General features: G+C 42.9%; 1 long non-coding RNA gene across 1 annotated transcript; it reads left to right on the forward strand.

The window, feature by feature from the left end:
- Window positions 1-231: 231 nt before the first annotated feature.
- On the forward strand, window positions 232-3,251 carry LOC123075548 (uncharacterized). Its single transcript, XR_006436158.1, has 3 exons — window positions 232-413; window positions 2,617-2,680; window positions 3,207-3,251. It is a non-coding gene; the product is annotated as an uncharacterized lncRNA (long non-coding RNA).
- Window positions 3,252-7,528: the final 4,277 nt, after the last annotated feature.

Below are 7,528 nucleotides of genomic sequence, written 5' to 3' on the forward strand. Positions count from 1 at the left end.
CAAGCGAGTAACTGCTAGGTCCCGCGTGTCATAACTCGAATCGCTAACCCCTCGTGTTTTTCATTTCATGGTTAAACAAAGCCATGTCGCATTGGAGCTATTGTTTGCTTCTAAAATGTCACATCACAGCGTTCGAACTACATCGCACTCCTTTCAATTCGCATGAAAAACGTCGCACAGGAGCTATTGGCGCGGTGCATGCAGGGCACGCCTCCGAGCTAGCCAATGCCTACTGTATCCAGTGTTCTGCAGCATCCGGTGCCACCTCAAAGAACACCTTCTTCTAGCTGGGCATTGAAAGCCTCAGGGACGACGAGGTGCAGCAACTTGGGTGGAAGCAGTTCAACTACATGATGAAGAATTGAGTGAAGGGGTTAAGACGGTTGCGTTGTGCATGCGCTGCTTGCTTGCCGGTGAGTGTCACCATTGTGACTAGGTGTTCTTTGTTGCCTATGCCCTCTGTAGTTTAAGGTGTTTGTTCTTTTAGCAGCCCAATATATACTGCAATGTAAACGATTGTCTTCTCTATGTCTACAGCATGCACTAGAAGTATAGAACTAATGGCAGTGTTTGTCTATACAATATATTAGTATATCATATATATTTTTGTTTCTAAGTGTATTATAAATTAGTATAGACTATCTATCATCCTTTGATTCAGTCTTTGCAAAGAAGTTTAGTTGCCTTCCGTATGGTTTTATCAACAGTTCTTTTGTGCAGTTGACACAATGGTATGCTGTTTGTGTATAGTTTTATCCACCATTTATAGGGAATACATATATTTCTTAGGTCCCCTTGCTGCAAATGTTAAAAAACTTAAATACAGTGAATGAATGTATTTTTAGATGGAAAACGCCATTTCCAGTAATAGTTGGACAACCTCAAAAGAATTGCTCGAGTAACATGTTTTCAAGTAGCAGACTGCATAATCTTTCAAATTATAGGCAATGTTATACAAGAAACACTGACCTAGGAGTTTTTTTTACGGTGCACTGATCTAGGAATTAGTATAGTACTTTGTATTTCCTTCTGAGCCGGTGCTTAAAAGCTACTCCCTCCGTCCCATAATGTAAGACGTTTTTTGACACTACAATAGTGTCCAAAAACGTTTTACATTATGGGACGGAGGGAGTAATACGCTCCTGGGATTGGTTAGGACACTGTTACCAGATACGTTTTCAATTTCAGTCCATGGTGGAGATTTAGTGGAGCTGGAGAAAGTGAGCATGTAATGATATAATCAGTACAATGGCACAGAGCCAAATCAGAACTCATGAAAGTGGACATTTCTCAGTTATGATTGATCACAGTACGTTAGAAAATACTCCCTCCGTTCCTAAATATAAGTCTTTGTAGAGATTCCACTATGAACCACATACGGATGTATATACATGCATTTTAGAATGTAGATTCACTCATTTTGCTCCGTATGTAGTCCATAGTGAAATCTCTACAAAGACTTATATTTAGGAACGGAGGGAGTAGTAAAATGCAGCAATTTAGAACTAAGACGCACAATGAAACTAATTGAACATGACCGAGAACTAATGGTAGTGCTTTCCGCCATGGCAACTTACTTTTGGTTTCACTCATGACAACATTTTCTCAAGATTTTTAGATTGCACGATTTGGCTTTTGGAGGCAATTTCATCTTATTCTTTAGTTATTTAGTCAAAATTATCACAAGACATGGTCCTAATTGTTTCCAGATCTATATCTTTGTTCAATATGCCTTCGCTGAAATTCTGAACAAGCTAAGGTGCTAAGCTCGTGGTGTAATTCTTATGGTGGAGGGAATCATAATTGATAGTGGGACAAAGTCCGGCCTGGCCGCTATGCACGTACAAGTATAACTACATGGTCTGCCTTCACTGAGTTGCAAAAGAAATTTGCCAAAATCAAATATCACGACACTCTATTTAGGCTAAACAGAAGTGCCTTCAGTTTAGGAGATCTCAGAAATTTTGAGAATAGTAGCACATGATCTGCAATTGTGTCTTTGCAAGTTTTACTGATTTAGTGTTTTTTTTTGTTGCAAGGTCCTAAAACAGTTTACCCTTTTGATCCCTAGATTTTCTTACTAATTGTAGATTGTTGAAATTTCTTGCAAATAAATAGACAATATGTTTGGGGTTTATCTGAGTGCCTAGCATGGTGCAACAGTTATATTTTTCGTCAACGATGTTGAAAGAGCTATAACTTATATCGATCTCTGATTCAAATTCTTTTTTTCTAGGGAGGGCATTGCAACTATTCATGGTGAGCACATTAATCATATAAGTAATTTAGTCTATATTAATTAGTTCCTACTAGAAACAAGTTGTGGTCATGGCGTGCTATCTATCCCAAGTCCTCTTTCTGGCCACGGTAGCCAAATCTTATTACCCAAGTCCACTCTTTCTGAAAAATCAAAGCCCTCACATGTGCATCGTTGGTGAGGCAGCCTAAGCATTACTGTTTGCAAGTAACCTTCCATATCGAAATTAACTTCTGTATGATCTGACCTGTTGAGCTCATCACAAAGACCATAAAATCGGCTCTATCCCTGATGTCCGATAAAAAAGGGGAACTATAGCCTCAGATCGAAAAAGTTTCTTTTCTTTTGTGATTTTGCAGCGGGACTTGCTTATGGAGACATTTGCAGCTACAGAGTAAATATGGGAGCTCTAGCAAAGCCTTGGTGAGTTAGCAACATGCCTACTTTGTGTGGTTGATCAGATAGCTTCAGGATTGTGATGGGGATTTGAACATGTCAGATGTTGTGTTGGTTGGTTTACCTTCAAAATTTATTTTTTAACTTGTGAAACTAGGTTCCTCTGATTTCTGTAAAATTCGGTGATAACATAAGAATAATAAATTACGATCATACAATTTACATGCATAAATATTAGCACTGCATTCATGTAAATGTTGCTTTATTATCTTCGGTTTTTTGCTCTGGAAACATGGTTGTGCAGGTTTGAGATTTTGTTGGTACAGATTCTTGATAATGTTCTTTACCAAGATAGTCAATGCATTTCAACAAGGAAATGTTGCAAGTGCTCTTCTGGTGAAATATGAAGCTTTTCAATGGGGCATTACATTTCACCAGCTAGCTATTCGAAACTAATCAAATCCTCTCTCCGACCGGGATAGCTAGATAATTTCTTATTTAAATTCAAAGCATTCTGATGTGACTGCTTGACTAAACATGATTTCTTTTTCAGGCTTCTCATCTATATCACACTTCATGTTTATTGCACTGGAAGAGCAAACTTGGAAGAAAGGCAAAAACAGCGCCAGAGTGCAGAATAACATCCATTTTTGCCCCAGGGTACAGGAAGAAAGCCAACCATTTCGTTATCTGAAGTTTGGAAGAGCACATGATCCACGTCCACCTCGTCCCTGGCGCTGCTCTCCGTCCGCCTCCTGGTTAGCCATGGCCATACTCAAATGTCCTATGCCCCCTCCTGGTCACTGTTAGAACTTTAGAAACATGGCACTTATATTTATCCATGAGGATTTATAAACTTTCATACAAATTGTAGGAATATACTACAGTTTAGCACTTTCTGATGAGCACTTTCTAATTTTTATACAAGTTCCGTAGCTGTAGCACTTTCTTTTAATTTGGAAACTTTGTTCAACATCTGTTTATGTTGCCATGTAATCTGGATGATGACTAAGGCGTAATTTTAGTTAATTAACCTAGGCACTTCGTTATTTGCATTGCCAGTTTGTTATACAACACAAAATCAAATGGATCAATCTTAATGCCTGCATAGTTTATTTGCTCCCATGATCACTTCTGGGCGGATCCACATACAAGTTGAGGAGGCACGGCCAAGGCTGGGAGGAAAGGCGTTGTCGTCATCGCCAAACTGGGAGCTCTACGCTTTGACGGTTCTCGCTTCAGTTATGGATTGCCTGAAGCTTCTGAACAGTTTTTAGTTATTTCTTTCTTACATTTTCACTTTCAACACTAATTCATTGCCCGAAGCTTGCAGAGTATTACTAATTGCTTGCTATTCATTATTGCCTGAAGCGAGAGAACAATTTAGATATTTCTCCGGTAATTGATAGTTGTTATATATATTCTTGTGTTTTCTTTACTGCGGAGACCACTGATTATTTACCCTGGAGTATAATATTTGTGATTAACACCTATTTATCAACACATTTCCTGAAGAAGTTTGCAATGGATCAACCTTGAAGACCCTCGGAACATTTACTCGAGTGAAGGTACTCGTGGCGCACTTGGCACTGCCATGCTGGTCAGGTCGTTCATGCTCGACCTCGCCGATTGTTGACCTCACTGGCTTGACAGTGTCCTTTGTGATTCTGAACATAGGCACTACTCTCTTGGACGCCGCCGACTCGGGTGCTACTCTCCTGAACGCCGCCGACTCAGGTGCCATCTCTGTCCAAGATTTTATAATTTATGTTTTAACTATATGTATTTGGCTATCAAACACCTTTTCTGCTATCCGATTTTGTTCCTGCAAAAGTCTGTTCTACTCCCTCCGTCCCAAAATAAGTGACTCAACTTTGTACTAACTTTAGAACAAAGCTAGTACAAAGTTGAGTAACTTATTTTGGGACGGAGGGAGTATATAGGTGTACAGTTTTCATGTTAACTGGAAAGTACCAAAGTTGTATATCCTAGCTGCACCAAACTACAATTTTTTTGTTTTATTAATATGAGATATACAAGAAAGTGCAGCGGGCATGGCTTGTACTCATGCTTGAGGATATTTGGCTTAGGCTCCTGGACTGTGTCATGGCCACACTCAAGATGGCACACTTGTGGTTATCTTCGCGTGTCATTGGTGGTCAGAGAAACCAAACAAAGCTGGAGTGAAAGGTTGAAACAAAACAAAGGCTCTAGGAGTCTCAATACATTGTTGGAAATTTGTGCCAAACATTAAGGTTGATTTTAGTTCCTTCATCCTTCTAGAGCATAAGAAAAATATGGTGCTTTGCTTGAAAATTTTGTGGCTTAATTCTGGAAGGCATTAAGTTTCCATACATGCTGGTATTAATCAATCCATCCCTCTAAAACATGATACCCTCTTTCACATGCTTCGTATAAGTTATGCACATGCCATCTCGCCAAGCACTGATAACATGTTCCATTTAACAGATCATCTGAGATTTGCGTAATTGTTTTGAGAATGGGCAGGGCAGCATCGACACCGGCCTCAATCAGTGTCGGGGCAATGGTGAACCGACGAAGAAGGTGGTTCGGGTAGGGTGGCACTCGATATTGACACCGGCCACGACTAGCGTCGGAGGATGGGTCGTTGGGACGGAAGGAGGAAGACAAAGAGGAGGAAGAAGACGATGATCACAAAATTTTACCACCGATAAAAAATAGGCGACCGGTGCATAGTTGCTCTTATAGTATCCGCTAAAGAAATTGATAAAAGTCGATATATATTCAAAGGACTTCACTCGTGTCACTTAATCATCAGTTTGATTTATTTTCCTGTATTTTGCCCGTAGCAACGCATGTGCATTGTACTAGTGGTCTTAGAAACCCTGCACATGCTCTCCATGCCACCACTCCCCCTTACAGCCTCTTAATGCTCAATAAAAGAAAAAATGATGGTGTGTTGATTTTGATAAGGACAGAAATCTCTTTGGCTCCAAGGATTCTTAAAAGATGTTTCCGGGATTCTACTCCTTTGGAATTCTTTGCCCACATCTATTATTTTATTCATAATATTCATTCTACTATAATTATTTTCTTGGAAACCATATGTGTTAGGTTTAACTTTATCCACTCCAATCTCTTAGAAGGAATCATACAATTTTCCTTGCATAATAATCAAACAACAGCTCATTTCTAGAGTAGTCGTGAAATGAAAATACATGTCACTCTAATTTTAACGTTTTCTTCCAAGCATTTGCTCATTTCCTTAGAAGAAGTTATACCGTATCAGCTTGTTTTTTCACTCGTGCGACAACATAAAAAAAACACCTGCAATCCAACGCCCAACCTGGCAGCGGATCCGGCGAGTGTATTGCTGCCGCCGGCGATGCAGCGGGGGAGATTGCCGCCGCCGGCCACCACCCTGGCCTCCTCCTCCTCCTCCCCAAACCCCGCAGCAACAGCGTCGTACGCCGTCCAGCCTCGCCTCCCAAGCCCCGCACCTCCTCCTCGTCCCCGGATCTCGAGCCTTGTTCCACCTCCCCCTCCGCCGCCATCAGCGCTTTCGCCTCCCCCTCCCCGATACAGACCCTACCACCCCTGCCGCCTTCTACTCTTTCGGCTGCCACGTTGCCATAGCCAGCCCCAGCCATCACGACCTCAGCTTCGTCCACCTCCTTACGGGCGAGCAATTTCGCCTCCCCCATCCACCAGTAGACTTTTGTCGCCTCCTCCTCTCTGGCTGTCTCGTCCTCGCCTTCCTTCCGACTGTCGGCCCTGTCCTCCAGTACTGCCGCCTTGGGGATGCTGAGTGGCGCGTGGCGTCATGCAGTGAAGCCTACGTGCTTGAGGATTTGATCTTTGTCAAGTGCACCCTGCACGCGCTGGTCAGTTTTGAAGATGTCGGCCGCCTATGTTACCGTCTCGCTGCCGTCGAGCTGTCAGACACAAATTCAGTGGAATTCACGTTTCTTGGAGATCAGCTGGATACACAAGCTGCACATCAGTGTTTATATTTCTGCATCGCGGAATGTCTGGATGAGTTGCTGCTCGTTGGCGCCACGGGGGACACTCCAAAGGTGTTTCTGTTGGGGAACATAGTAATTTTAAAAAAAATCTTACGCACACACAAGATCATGGTGATGCATAGCAACGAGAGGAGAGAGTGTTGTCTACGTACCCTCGTAGACCGTAAGCGGAAGCGTTAATCAACGTGGTTGATGTACTCGTACACCTTCACGATCCGTCCCGATCAAGTACCGAACGTACGGCACCTCCGCGTTCAGCACACGTTCAGCTCCATGACGTCCTCGCCTTCTTGATCCAGCAAGACGAGCGAAGTAGTAGATGAGTTCCGGCAGCACGACGGCATGGTGACGGTGTTGGTGAAGAACAATCTCCGCAGGGCTTCGCCAAGCACAACGAAAACTATGACGGAGGATAAACTAGAGGGGACGGGGTTGCCGGCACACGGCTTGGTGATTCTTGATGTGTCATGGGTGCTAGCCCCACCCCTCTATTTATATGTTGAGCCCTGGGGTCGAAACTTGGAGTAAAAGTCTTTTCAAAGTCGGTTTTGCCCGAAAGGCAAGAGTCCTACTCGGACTCCAGGGCTAGACGCCAGGGTTCCCGGCGTCTACCCCCTAGACGCCAGGGTTCCTGCCATCTAGCCTCTGGTCTCCGCAAAACTTCCTTTTGCACTTTCCAAAAGCCTCGTGGGCTTCCCCTTTGGCCCAAATAAAGTGTTCTTGCACCCCAAACATTTCGGGAAACATCCGGAACCCCTTCCGGTGAACTCCGGAACCCTTCCGGAGACCAAACACTATTATCCCATATATCTATCTTTACCTCCGGACCATTCCGGATCTCCTCGTCATATCCGTGATCACATCCGGG

This window comes from Triticum aestivum, chromosome 3D, assembly GCF_018294505.1.
Source record: "Triticum aestivum cultivar Chinese Spring chromosome 3D, IWGSC CS RefSeq v2.1, whole genome shotgun sequence".
In the NCBI taxonomy this organism is placed as follows: domain Eukaryota; kingdom Viridiplantae; phylum Streptophyta; class Magnoliopsida; order Poales; family Poaceae; genus Triticum; species Triticum aestivum.